Source organism: Bos javanicus, chromosome 29 (assembly GCF_032452875.1).
Source record: "Bos javanicus breed banteng chromosome 29, ARS-OSU_banteng_1.0, whole genome shotgun sequence".
Lineage (NCBI taxonomy): Eukaryota > Metazoa > Chordata > Mammalia > Artiodactyla > Bovidae > Bos > Bos javanicus.
Window position 1 is genome coordinate 21,406,115 of NC_083896.1, and position 15,066 is coordinate 21,421,180.

Here is a 15,066-nt window from a genome sequence, read left to right on the forward strand (position 1 = left end):
GCATCATTTAGTTCAAAGAAGAAATTAGAAATAAGTATTCATTAATTCTTTCAAAGATGTATCTATTGAGCTTCCATTATGAGTACAGACATTTTCTAGATTCAAAGTATACAGCAGAAAATGAGGCACACAAAGTCTTACATGCTAGAGGGGGTGATAGTAATATACAAGCAGACAAACGAACATACACTATAGCTGGAGACTCCATGAAGAAGAATGAGGTAGGACAAGGGGTAGAGAGATATAGTTGATTAATTGGATGTGTTGCTTTTCAGAGAGATCTGTATGAAATGATTTATGCGTCTAATATATTTGATGAAATAGTTTTAAGAATTTAGTTCATATAAAATATTTCTAGTTTATTTGCATGACAGTTTACATGTGTCTCTTCATAGGATTTGGCACTTATACAAGAGAAAGTATTTCCAAGTATTTGATAAATTTTGAATATACCCTCAACTAAGTAATGAAAAATCATAGGACGATTGTATTGATGTTGAAATAACATGATGGCAGAAAATTAAAGAAGTGCCAGCTCATCAAATCTGCTATTGAAATGTGTTCAGACAGTCATAGGATATTAGGTAGATAAGCATTAGTAAATTAGGATGACGTCAAATTATAAGTCAAATTATGACATATAAATGTGAATTCATTAAGTTTTCAAATTGGTGACATTCCAAATTCATTTTTAATGAAATAAGAAGTGATATGCAGAATGTCCATGCTTATACTAATTTTATTGGCTGAGCTAAGTAAAGGTGTTGACACAAATTTTTCTAATGAGAAAAAAAGTCACTTTTTCATGACAAAGAAAATCCAATATTGAAATACTTACCTGATACAACATGATTATACAAATTCGCATGCTTTGTTGTTTTAAAAAGCTAAGTAAACTTGATTAGATATTCTGTGTTGTGAAGATACCACCTTGAATTAAATGCTCATTGACTCAGAATTCAGTGAGAAAATTCAAACAAGGTTTGAGCTCAAACCTTAACAATTTGACTTTTACAATTTTGAGTGAATTAATTTAAAAAATAAATAATAAATAATATTGTCTCTGAGATTTTTTAATTATACTTTTGGGAATGCAGAAATGTTATATGATATATTTGGAGAGGTACATCCAACCTGAAAAATATACTATAGTTTTTGATAATCTATTCATCAACTTCCTCTAAATGAAAAACTAAAGAAAGTACTTTATACCTGGATTTCTAAATGTAAATGGCATTTTGTTTTTATTTTCAATTTTCTGGCCCAGCAAGCTGAGCATTGCAATTTAGACTTTATGTAAATATTACACTCACAATATTTATAATTAGAATACATTTCAGTTTCTCATTTTGCAATAAGAATATTACTCACAATGTCAGGTAATAAAGGTTTACTAGATATTATATATCCAATTTAAAATACAGAAATAAATTGAAATAAAAATACAACTGTTATCTGGAATAGCCAATTTTAATATATTATTAAAATTAAAGTGATTTAAAAGTAAATTTAAATGTTTATAATAAGCAAATGTCAACATTTTATGATATATAAACATTTAATTACATAGAAAAATATTATTATTTAAATATGAGAGTAGCGCTAGTAGTAAAGAACATGCCTGCCATTGCAGGAGACATAAGAGACACGAGTTTGATCCCTGAGTCAGGAAGATCCCCTGGAGCAGGGCATGGCAACCCACTCCAGTGTTCTTGCCTGAAGAATCCCATGGACTGAGGACTGCAATCTCTCTATGGGCTGCAGTCCATAGAATTACAAAGAATCAGACACGACTGAAATGACTTAGCACACACACACAGAATAATTAAATTCTTAAGCTAGAAATTTTGGAAATCATTATTATGAAAAATATGGAACCACTGAAGGGTTTTGCAAAGGGTTACTTTTGAATTTAGATAGCTCCTTAAGGCCACACAGTGAAAACTCTAATAAGGTGGGTACAATGGGAAGCAGGGAGGACATTCAGAATTCTGCTATGAAATTGCAGAGCACAGTGAGAGAAAGCTAAATTTTGAGGGGTGGCAATAGAGATTGAGAAGAGAAGAAATGACTCAGATGGATTCAGAATTATTTCAGACATGAAATCAAGATGTTTTTGTTAATTTGAAGTGAGGAGCAAAAATATATTCTGCTCTATAAAGATAAGGTGTCATTATTGCCAAGACTGGTCATAGATTAACCATGGGAAGAACCAGGACTAGGAACATATTCTCACTAAACTGAAAAATTCAGTGGCTGCTTATCTCCTGTGAGTGTTGCAAGAGCACTGTTAGTCTTTCCAACATCTCGGTGAAGATTTTGTTCTCACCTATGAATCTCTTTCTACCTCATGGATGGCCACCTGATGTAAATAGCCGACTCATTGGAAAAGATTGAAGGCAAAAGGATACAGAGGCGCAGAGGATGAAATGGTTAGATAGCATCACTGACTCAATGGACATGAATTTGAGCAAACTCTGGGAGATAGTGAAGGACAGGGAAGCCTGGTATGCTGCAGTCCACGGGGTCACAAAGAGTCAGACATGACTTAGCAACAGAACAACAACACAACATCCCACCGAATTAGGAATACATAGGACTAACAACTGATCCTGAACCCTGAGGATTTACTGAAGGCAAATGGAAGCAGGCCCACTAAGTGCACTGTCCTAACTTCATCATTAGTTGGCTGATTCAGTTCAGTTCAGTTCAGTAGCTCAGTTGTGTCTGACTCTTTGCAACCCCATGAATTGCAGCACACCAGGCCTCCCTATCCATCACCAACTCCTGGAGTTCACTCAGACTCATGTCCATCGAATCAGTGATGCCATCCAGCCATCTCATCCTCTGTCGTCCCCTTCTCCTCCTGCCCCCAATCCCTCCCAGCATCAGAGTCTTTTCCAATGAGTCAACTCTTCGCATGAGGTGGCCAAAGTACTGGAGTTTCAGCTTCAGCATCATTCCTTCCAAAGAAATCCCAGGGCTGATCTCCTTCAGAATGGACTGGTTGGATCTCCTTACAATCCAAGGGACTCTCAAGAGTCTTCTCCAACACCACACTTCAAAAGCATCAATTCTTCAGGGCTCAGCTTTCTTTATAGTCCAACTCTCACATCCATAAATGACCACAGGAAAAACCATAGCCTTGACTAGATGAACCTTTGTTGGCAAAGTAATGTCTCTGCTTTGGAATATGTTATCTAGGTTGGTCATAACTTTCCTTCCAAGGAGTAAGCGTCTTTTAATTTCACAGCTGCAGTCACCATCTGCAGTGATTTTGGAGCCCCAAAAATAAAGTTTGACACTGTTTCCACTGTTTCCCCATCTATTTCCCATGAAGTGATGGGACCAGATGCCATAATCTTTGTTTTCTGAATGTTGAGCTTTAAGGCCAACTTTTTCACTCTCCACTTTCACCAAGAGGCTTTTGAGTTCCTCTTCACTTTCTGCCATAAGGGTGGTGTCATCTGCATATCTGAGGTTATTGATACTTCTCCCGGCAATCTTGATTCCAGCTTGTGTTTCTTCCAGTCCAGCGTTTCTCATGATGTACTCTGCATATAAGTTAAATAATCAGGGTGACAATATACAACCTTGACGTACTCCTTTTCCTATTTGGAACCAGTCTGTTGTTCCACGTCCAGATCTAACTGTTGCTTCCTGACCTGCATACAGATTTCTCAAGAGGCAGGTCAGGTGGTCTGGTATTCCCATCACTTTCAGAATTTTCCACAGTTTATTGTGATCCATACAGTCAAAGGCTTTGGCATAGTCAATAAAGCAGAAATAGATGTTTTTCTGGAACTCTCTTGCTTTTTCCATGATCTAGCGGATGTTGGCAATTTGATCTCTGGTTCCTCTGCCTTTTCTAAAACCAGCTTGAACATCTGGAAGTTCACCGTTCACGTATTGCTGAAGCCAGTGCAATTTGTGGTAGTTTGAGGATTCTTTGGCATTGCCTTTCTTTGGGACTGAAATGAAAACTGACCTTTTCCAGTCCTGTGGCCACTGCTGAGTTTCCAAAGTTGCTGGCATGTTGAGTGCAGCACTTTCACAGCATCATCTTTCAGGATTTAAAATAGCTCAACTGGAATTCCATCACCTCCACTAGCTTAGTTCATAGTGATGCTTTCTAAGGCCCACTTGACTTCACATTCCAGGATGTCTGGCTCTAGGTGAGTGATCACACCATCGTGATTATCTGGGTCGTGAAGATCATTTTTGTACAGTTCTTCTGTGTATTCTTGCCACCTCTTCTTAATATCTTCAGCTTCTGTTAGGTCCATACTATTTCTGTCCTTTATCGAGCCCGAAATGTTCCCTTGGTATCTCTAATTTTCTTGAAGAGATCTCTAGTCTTTCCCATTCAGTTGGCTGATTAGTGACTTATTACTGTAGGATACTCATTTAAGATGGAATATGCTCTGTATCATCTTTGTTTTTACCTCTTCTTGAAGACTCCAGTAAAGGGGAATTCTATGTTTCCTGTGACTACACAATTTAATTTGGATAATGATAAATACTAGGATGCTATCTCTTGATTCAAAATAGAAGTACCATACCTTTCAACAAGTGATGCTGGGTTTACCTACAGTCTGGGGCCACACAGAACAAATTCTAATTAGTCTCCTTGATTTACCACTACTTCCAAAAATGCAGACAATTTTCATACTTATATCCTTGACTACTGATCACTTCTGTAGACTAAATATCCTTATTTCCTAGTCCCTTGCCTTGATTTATCATGTGATATGATTCTAATCCTGGCAATTATCCTTTGAATGTGTCTGCAACTCTCCTAACATTTTCCAAAAAGTCAGGCCTCTCCAGCAGTCCCATGGTGCCGTTAGAATAGAACATGTTCCTTGCCTCTGCCTTGTGTTTCTTTCAGGTCACTTGCTGGCAGCTGGGCATTCATGCACAGCATCATGTTGAAATTTTCAGATGAGGGCTGTAAGAACAGCATAATGCAGCCACTCATGGTCAGTTTTCCCTGGAGGCTTTCGTGGAACCCACTCGAGTGCTGCATACAATTGTGCCCTGAAGGGTAAGGGCCTCATCAGCTGCCACCCTCCTGGTCTCACTGCACCAGGAAGAGTGCACCACCCCCCCTCTCTCACTTACTACCCTCCTTTTTTGCACAGCCACCCAAACCAAATGGGAAAAAAAAAAAAAAACTGAACTAAATACCAATAGCTAAAATAATAGCATATTCTTTGTACAGCTGGCACTCAAGTAGAGTTGGATATGCAACATTAACACTCATGCCAGGTTTCAAGACAGCCAGATCAACAAACAGTGGAACACAGAAAACTAATTCAGAGAGGAAAACAGGTGGAATTCTTGGCTAGATTATGTCAACTGATACATTTCATGATAATTCTTATTCATTAGAGTAGCATTGAAAGTGAAAGTGAAAGTGAAGTCATGTCCAGCTCTTTGCGACCCAGTGGACTGCAGCCTGCCAGGATCCTCTGTCCATGGGATTTTCTAGGCAAGAGTACTGGAGTGGGTTGCCATTGGATGGTGTTTATCATGACACTGTGAGCACCAGGAAGGAGACTTGAAATTTCATGCATTACGCCCTAAAAGCTAATAGTTCTTGAATATTTTCCCTAATTCCTCAAATCATTGACTGAGCAGGTTGCTCAATACCAGGGAAAAGTATTTTGATTTGTTCTCTAGGAAAGCCTCATTTAAATGGAAGAAACAGGCATTTAATGAAAACCTAGGAGAACCAAACATTGCACTGGCTATACTCTAGAATTTTTAGCACTAGATTTTGACTATTTATTTGTGTGTTTTGATTTACTTCTCAGTAAATCCCATGGATGGAGGAGCCTGGAAGGCTGCAGTCCATGGGGTCGCTGAGGGTCGGACAGGACTGAGCAACTTCACTTTCACTTTTCACTTTCATGCATTGGAGAAGGAAATGGCAACCCACTCCAGTGTTCTTGCCAGGAGAATCCCAGGGACAGAGGAACCTTGTGGGCTGCCGTCTGTGGGGTCACACAGAGTCGGACACGACTGAAGCGACTCAGCAGCAGCAGCAGTATTTTATAGGTACCATTACCACTATTTTATACCTAAAATAAACTAAGGCTGAGAAACCAAGCCATATGTTCACAGTGAGAAAACCAACCCAGAGCAAACTGGGTTGACTCTCATCTGGCTCAAAGCCCAAAGCCTGTGGTCTTGTCCATTTGCACACTCTACTATGACTTTTATTTCATAATACCTCCCATTAAACCCCCTTTAAGTAAGTGAAAGTCTATAACAATATAGTGGAACATGTTTCCACAATTAAATCCTACACAAGTATGGATTTTAAAGTATTAATTTTAATTTCCACTGGACCTTGAATACCTATTCCATCTTTGGTTAATACCAAAAAAAAATAGTACTGAATATAATCAATTTTGATTTTTTTTGTTCATTTGGCTTTTACTATACTCTGTTATTTCTTTGTGGAAAGTAATAGAAAAGAAGTCATCCTCTTGAGTATATAATCAAACAAACATTCAGCAGATCTGTCTGATCAAGGAAAAAATAGTCTAATTTCTAATAGGTTGTCTTGTTCATAAACATTATGAACATATCCTATTCATAAACATTAATGTTTATGAAAATGCATCTTGCAGTATTCAAACATTTTGACATTTCTGTGATGCCCCCTAGTAGAAAGAGAAACAGTAATGACATCAGTAGGAACTGAGCTGAATTCTGGCTTCAACATTTTCTGGTTCTACAACCTTTAGAAAACACATAAGAATATATTTATACTCTATCTTCTGTAAATAGAGTTTCTTTCTACCATGAAGATGAGTTGAAGACAATTGTGATGACACATGAAAAACAACTATCATTGTCTCTTATTTGGTTTATTGCCAGAACTGAGGAGTATTACTAACTTCAGGACTAAAAACTGTGGATGTTGTCAAATAATTTCTAACTAAAACAGAAAAATTCTCAAAAAAAAAAAAAAAACAGACAAAATTCATTATATATCTATTCTTATTTGGCTGAAGAGTTAGAGGCGATAAATATTTAATGCAATTCAATTTTCATGCCCCTAATGCTAATGCTTTTTCTATTTTCTCTCTCTTCTCTGTTAATGGTCTAAATCTGCTTAGAAACTTGTTTTTGTATTTTGTTTCTCTTTGAGTATAATATTCACTGTTCTGAAGCCTGCTGACACTGTGTACAATAATGATTTGTATACTTGGCTCCTTACCTACTGCCAATTTCATAATGAAAGAAGAAACCATGTTTTCAAAGGAGAAGAAAGTGAGAGAGGGGACATGAGAATGGAGAAGCACATAGACAGTAGCACTGTGAGGTGTTCAAGCATTTTCTCTCTTTTTTTTTTTTTTCATTAAGATGAACAACATAAGATAGCTCTTTTGACTATATTGGAAGCTATTGAACTCATTTATAGAAAGGCTTCTTATTATCGAATTGTTACTTTCATAATTATGATGAGTGGAGTGGAACTGGTGGGACTACAGCCACTCATATTCCTTTGAAATGCAGATTGGCCTTGGATTCTGTAGTTTACAATATCCTGAAATTAGCACACAGCTCAGGGGTGGGAAGGTAAAGGTGGTGGGAGTTCTAACTCAAGAACATCTGATTGCTGCATTCACTATGTTGAAATGTTTCCACAAATATTTTTCAAAACAAACAGAAACACTCTGTATTCAATAAATCTATTGAGTAAAATGCCTGGTAATTGGTCTCTCAACAACCTGTTAGTATTTTCCATGAAGTAGTTCTCCAAAAAGTTTAAAACATGCATTACTTGGCCATTTTTGATTCCATTAGGGGTAAATGTTAGAGTTTCCCTGGTGATACATTTTGGCACTTTGGTTACCATTATCAAGATAGTATAAGGGAACTATTACACAGAAAATCATAGAAGCATGCATAAACAAGGAAGTTGGCTACATATAATAAACATATATACTGTCTTCAGTTCATTTTGGATCTGTCACTCAGTTGTGTCTGACTCTTTGTGATCCCATGGATTGTAGCACGCCAGGCTTCCCCGGCCATCACCAGCTCCCAGAACCTGCTTAAACTCGTGTCCATCAAGTCAGTGATGCCATCCACACATCTCATCCTCTGTCGTCCCCTTCTCTTCCTGTCTTCAATCTTTCCCAGCATCTTGAAACTTCTGCTTCAGCATCAGTCCTTCCAATGAATATTCGGGACTTCTTTCCTTTAGGATAGACTGGTTTGATCTCCTTGCAGTCCAAGGGACTCTCAACAATCATCTCTACCACCACAGTTCAAAAGCATCAATCCTTCAGCATTCAGCTTTCTTTATGGTCCAACTCTCACATCCATACGTGACTACCAGAAAAACCTTAGCTTTGACTAACGAACCTTTGTCAGAAAAGTAATGTCTCTGCTTTTTAATATGCTATCTAGGTTGGTCAAAGCTTTTCTTCCAAGGAGCAAGCATCTTTTAATTTCATGGCTGCAGTCACCATCTTCAGTGATTTGGGAGCCTAAGAAAATAGTCTGTCACTGTTTCCATTGTTTCCCCATCTATTTGCCACGAAGTGATGGGACCGAATGCCATGATCTTCGTTTTTTGAATGAATTTTGTCTATTAAAAAAATGCCTTTCCACTTTCCCCTCTTTTTCCGTCAATCCTAAGAAACCAAGCCTTGCACATTAATTTACATTTTTGTCTCTTTAACCTTATATAATAAAATGGATCATTAATTTTGGAAGGCAATATTGCATAGTAATTAAAAGTAGAAGCAAAACATCCATGAGTTCAAAACTACATTCTAAATTCATTAGTGGCATAACCTTGAACTAGCTACTTCATAACTTTGAACCTCAGATCCTATCTATAAATTGTGAAAAATTGTAACACTGTATTTGTAAAGTTTCTGAAATAAATGAAGAACTGGCTTTACGTTCTTAGGCAGATACAGTTAAGAGCTCAATGAATACAGGCCCCTTCTTGTTTATCTTCATTAAGCCCACAGTAACTGGATTGAACACACATGTAATACAGGGTCGCCAAAGGAAAAATGATAGAAAATGAATCTAATATTTCATAATTGGCTTTCAAATAAGTATCAAAATTGTAGTGATTCAAAAGTGTTTATTGTAAGTATAAAAAGCCCAATCATTAATGTATTTACATAAAAAGGTATCATTTCCTCATGTGATATGAAGTAATGAGGTGTATTTCTACTAGCATTACTAGTTCAGTTTCTATACGATACCGTAAGAGACAAGATTTTCTAATTTAAGGGTTTGCTATTTTGACTTTTAAATTTGCTCCTCTGTATTTAGTCATGGGTGTTATGTGACTGTTTTTTTCTATAACCACCATATCCATGTTCAATATAGTGCTAAGTGGAGTGTGGGTGCTATCTGTGGAGGATAAATAATTCTGTTCTGATGATTTCTCAATAACGACCTTTGCTGGTATTTTATTATCCAGATCTGGCTCAAACTATAACTTCCAGTAGCAATTGACAGCAAGTTTTTCACTAGGAAAATTGCTGCTTCCAACAAATTACAGCCTTTTTTCACAAGAAAAACACTCCACAAAGTGGTTATAGGAAGAACATACCTCAAAATAATAAAGGCCATATATGACAAAACTACAGCCAACAGCATACTCAGTAGCAAAAGCTGAAAGCATTCCCTCTAAGATCAGAAACTATACAGGGATGCCTAAGCAACATAGCATTGGAAACTATGCTAAGTCAACATAGCGTTGGAAATTCTAGTCATAGAAATCAGGCTAAAAAATAAATAAATAAAATGAATTCCAACCGGAAAGGAAGACATAAAACTGTCATTGTTAGCACATGACATACTCTATATAGAAAATCCTAAAGATGCCACAAAAAATAAATTCAGTAAAGTTTCAGGATACAAAATTAAAATATAGTAATTTACTATGTTTCTGTACATTAAAAATGGACTATCAGAAAAAGAAATTAAGAAAAAATCCCATTTATACCTGCATCAAAAAGAATAAAATACCTAGGAATAAATCAAACCAAAGAGGTAAAAAATTTGTACTCACAAAATTGTTAAGACATTGACAAATTATTTTGAAAATGACACAAGCAAATGGAAAGATACACCATGCTCGTGGGTTGGAAAATTAACCTCCTTAAATAATCAAACTTCCCAAGGCAATCTATAAATTCAGTGGAATTATTATCAAAATACTGATGTCAATTTTAACAACACTAGAAAAATTCTGAAATCTGTAAGGGAACACAAAAGACCCAGAATTGTGAAAATAATCTTGAGAAAGAACAGAGCTGGAGTTATTGTGGTCCTTAATTTCAAACTACACTCCTAAGCTAAAATAATCAAAATGGTACATGGATTAGTGAGTGACTAACACTTTCAGTTTCATAATACTTGCACAAAAACAGACACAGAGATCAATGAAGTAGAATAGAGAGCCCAGAAATAAACCCACATTTTTATGGTTAATTACTCTGACAAAAGTGACAGGAATACACAATGGAGAAAAGACGGCATCTTCAATAAATGATTGAAGCTACATGCTGGACAGCTACATGCAAAAGAATCAAACTGGCCTACTTTCTCACACTATATACAAAAATAAACTCAAAATGGATTAAAGCCTTAAATATTAAGACCTTAAACCATAAAACTTCTAGACAATGCCATAAGCAACATGCTCTTGGGCATCAGTCTTAGAATTATTTTTGGATATATTTTCTCAATCAAGGGAAGCAAAAGCATAAATAAACAGTACTACATCAAACTAAAAAGCTTATTCACAGCAAAGAACACTAACACAATTAAAAGGTCATGTACTAAATGGGAAAAGATTTTGTAAATTATATATATAAAATAAAAGATTAATAATTCAAAATATATAAAGAACTCACGCAACTCATTATAAGGAAAAACAAAACTGGATTACAAAAAATAGAGAGAGGTCCTGAAAAAAATGTTTTCCCCAAAAATGCGTACAGAAACCAATAGTACATGAAGAGATACTCAACATAACTAATCACCAGGGAACTACAAAAGGAAAGCATGCTGAGATAGCACCTCACAGCTGTCACAATAACTGTCATCAGAAAGACAACAAATGACAATTATTGGTGAGGATGTGGAGAAAAGGTAACCCTCAGGCACTGCTGGTGGGGCTATATTATAAAACTGATGCAGCCACTATGGAAAAAGTTTTAAAATTTTCTCAAAAAATTAAAGATAGTACTGCCATATGATCCTGCAGTTTTACCTCTGATTATTTACCAGAAGAAACAAAAACACTCATTCAAAAAAATGTATATATACTCCAGTATTCATCACAGAACTTATGGTAACCAAGATATGAAGCATCCTTAATGTTCATTAACAGGCAAATGGACTAAAAAATGATATATGTACAATGGCATATAGGCCTTAAAAATGAACGAAATCTTGCCATTTGTGGCAACATGGACGGACATGGAGGGTATTATGCTAAGTGAAAGAAGTCAGAGAAAGACAAATACCACATGCTCTCACTTCTATGTGAAATCTAAAAAAGAAAAAAGTACAAGCAAAACAGACTGAAAATAGACTCATAGATGCCGAAAACAAATGGAGGGGAGCTGAAGGACTGGCAAAATATTTGAATGAGACTAAAAGTTATAAATCTCCAGTTATAAAATAATTCATAGTGCTGTAATTACAGCATAAGCAAAGTCATCATATGGCCAATAATACTGAATAATTTCGAATGAGATGTCAGAGCGCCTGTACCTCCTGCCATCTGGGCTAGTTAGAAAGCTTTCCTGGGATCTGGGATCTCAAGTGACCTTCACTTCTAGTCATAGTACAGAAGAGAGAAATTAAGACAAAAGCTTGACTATAGCCAAACCTTAGGATAATCGATGACCTATTTTTTATAACCCTGACATGAAAACATGAATGATACAATCAAATTTATGTCTTCAATGTCTTTACTAAGAAATAGGAAAAATATGGTATTTAGCAGTAAGAATGGAAATGGAAGGGGCGTAACAAAGGAAGACAAGGGAGAAAACCAAAGACGAGAAATGGCAGAATAATAACTCACGTAAACTAGAAGATGAAGGAGACTGATCAAAAAGGGGAGAATAAGAAGCAGATTTAAATTAGTTACTCCCACATATGACAAATCCTGAACAGAACCTCAAAGTAACCACCACTGTTGAGGTGTCTCTGGTTGCCCTGAAGCAGAAACAACCATCAACCGCTATTCACCTGGAACCTTGTATTTTTCAGTTGAGGCTACCACAAACTCAGCATAATTTAACTTGGGAAAGCCTAGACAAAAATAGCTCAGTCATATCTGATTCTGGACAAATTCAAATGGGATTTAACTGACACAGAGTTCAAGCAGTATTATGTGTATTTCTGAAGGACTAGCCCATAAATCCATGAGGGTCACATTTAGCTGTTTCACTGTAGTGTTAGACTTTTTTTTTTTTTTTTAGTTTATTTGCTTGATTCTGATTTAAACAAATCTCCAAACCCAGATAAAATTAAGCGATCACTGATGTCTTAACTGTTTACCTCCCAATATTACCCATATTCAAGACATTTTTTGAAACTCCACCCTACAAGTTAGTCTTGTAAAGAGAAAAATGAACCACTATTTTGATCCCATCTTATTTAAAATCATAAATATTAGTGATGAACTTCATAACCTGCCTTGTTTAGCAATAAGAACAATTAGCTGTTTCTAAAAATTGATCATCTATCTGTGAAGAATGAAAAAGTTCATTTACTGAATTTATTCAAAGCATTTTTTTTTTCCTGGTTCCAATGGCCAATCCTACTGAGGAGTTCCAGAAATGTCTCATGTATCATTGAAATAACTCCTAGCTACTGAGGGTGACTAAATTGAAGAACATTGTTTGCATGAAAAAAAAAAAAAAAACCTTCTGGCCAGAGCCTGCGACTTTTATTTAATAACATGAGCTGACTATTTCATGGATGCTGGGTGTGCCAAAACATCAGGGGATGCCAGGCAGAAGGCATCCAGGAAGAATCAGCATAGGATGGTGGATTTGAGTCTCTGCATTTCTAACCCATGACCTCAAAATACATCATGATTTCTGGTGATTGGACTGTAAAGTTTATGTAGGTAACCTTGGAAACAATGATAAAAAGACTGAATTGGAATGAGCCTTTGGCTATTATGGACCACTCTGAAGTGTGTGCCCTGGAGAAGGAAATGGCAACCCACTCCCGTACTCTTTCCTGAAGAATTCCATGGACAGAAGAGCCAGGCCAGCTACAGTCCATGGGATCACAGAGAGTCGGAAATGACTGTGCAACTTTTTCCAAAGCGTGTGGGTTGCAAGAAACCCTCCAGACTTTGCTAGTGTGGAATTCTAAGATCCCCGAGATGCAGTGGGTGCTGTCTGAAATTTAAATGGGAGAACACTATGTGGCTGCCAAGTAAAAATGGAACTGCCAGAAGGTGAAAAGATAAGTCAAAATTGTGGCCCACTGCCCTTCTGGGGTTGTAGCCTTAGAGATGATTAATCAGAGGATGAGTACTCCACCTTGACACAAATCTCCAAGACAAGAGAAGTTTCTCTTGCAGCAGGACTAGGTCCCTTTCTAAAGATAGGGGAAGAGAGAGATCACTGTCCCAGAAGAGAAATCAGAAGCTGCGCCTATCTTTCTCTAGGTCTCGTAGCCAATCTAGGTCAATAGAAGACCATTTTTCTAGAGGAATGTGATATATAGGAAATAACTTTGACAAGAGTATGTACAGAAAATTCAACTTCTGTTTGAGACTTCATAAGTTTGTTGCATTTTGAAATGTTTTAGCTGTTCACATTTCTTTGTCTATTGTTAACAGCGACACATGAAGTTGTAATCCTCGGTGGTTTGGAATGGATCATATGAGGCATGTAATATCAAGAACTGTTACTTTAGAATGTTCCCTTAAGCAAATGAATTTGCTTTTGAATGTCAGCCTTGCATAGACTGATAAGTCCTTGCATAACCTCTAACTCCTGCACAGCTAAAGTGTAATATTTAATATTATCGAAACAAAAAAAACTGGAAAAAACTGAAGACTTTTCCATAGTTGGGAAATGGTATGCAGCTGCAGTTAAGAAAGCAGTCTTTAAAAGCTGCTGTGAACACAGGCCAGAAGGGAAACTTTAAAGCTGAGCCCTTAAACGAGATTAGAGGTTTGAAAATTCCACTAGTCTTCAGACCAGATGAGAGGTTGTCCAATTGGTGTAGAATCTAAAAAGTTTCAAGAAAATTAGTTTAACTTTGCTTTAGGTCATAAGTGTCTTCTGTGATTGCCATATATGAATACATAGCTCCTTGTAACCTACTTTATTTGGAAATTTGAATCTACTCAAGATACCAATGTCCTGCCATTTTAAGGGTACATTGTAGAGCTGAACTTGGAGTTACTGGGCAAGATTATTTTCCATGCTGTCATTTGTAATACATTTTGTGAATCCTTGGGATAAAGTTTTGGTTACAAAACATAATATGAAGAGTTCAGAGGCTTGAGTGATGATACTGTGTGTTCTCAAGATTTTTGGTGTGTCAAAATTAAATTCAACTACTTTTGAAATTCTTCTATCATGTCAACCAAATGGTTTATTTTATTATATTTCCTGAATTTAGGGCTCCCCTGGTGGCTTAGACAGTAAAGAATCTGCCTGCAATGTGGGAGACCTGAGTTCGATTCCTAGGTGGGGAAGATCCCCTGGAGAAGGGACCAGCAACCCACTCTAGTGTTCTAGCTAACAGGCAGATCCATCCAAAGAACAATCATATTAAAAATTAACATATATAGGACACTTTCCATTTCAGTTCCCATTTTAAGAACGTTAATATATCAAAAAATCCTTAAAACACATACACACAGAATAACTGACAAATGAATATTAAGCTTTTGTTCCAGATCACATACCAAGTAAAAAGTGAAGCTGGAAAATTCACAGCTATAAATGTCTATATTAGAAAAGAAGAAATACCTAATAGCAGTAATGTAAGCTAAAATTTCAGAAACTAATAAAAAGAAGACCA

At 36.5% G+C, this 15,066-nt stretch overlaps 1 pseudogene; it reads left to right on the forward strand.

The window, feature by feature from the left end:
• Window positions 1–13,128: 13,128 nt before the first annotated feature.
• On the forward strand, window positions 13,129–13,748 carry LOC133240932 (serine/arginine-rich splicing factor 3-like; annotated as a pseudogene).
• Window positions 13,749–15,066: the final 1,318 nt, after the last annotated feature.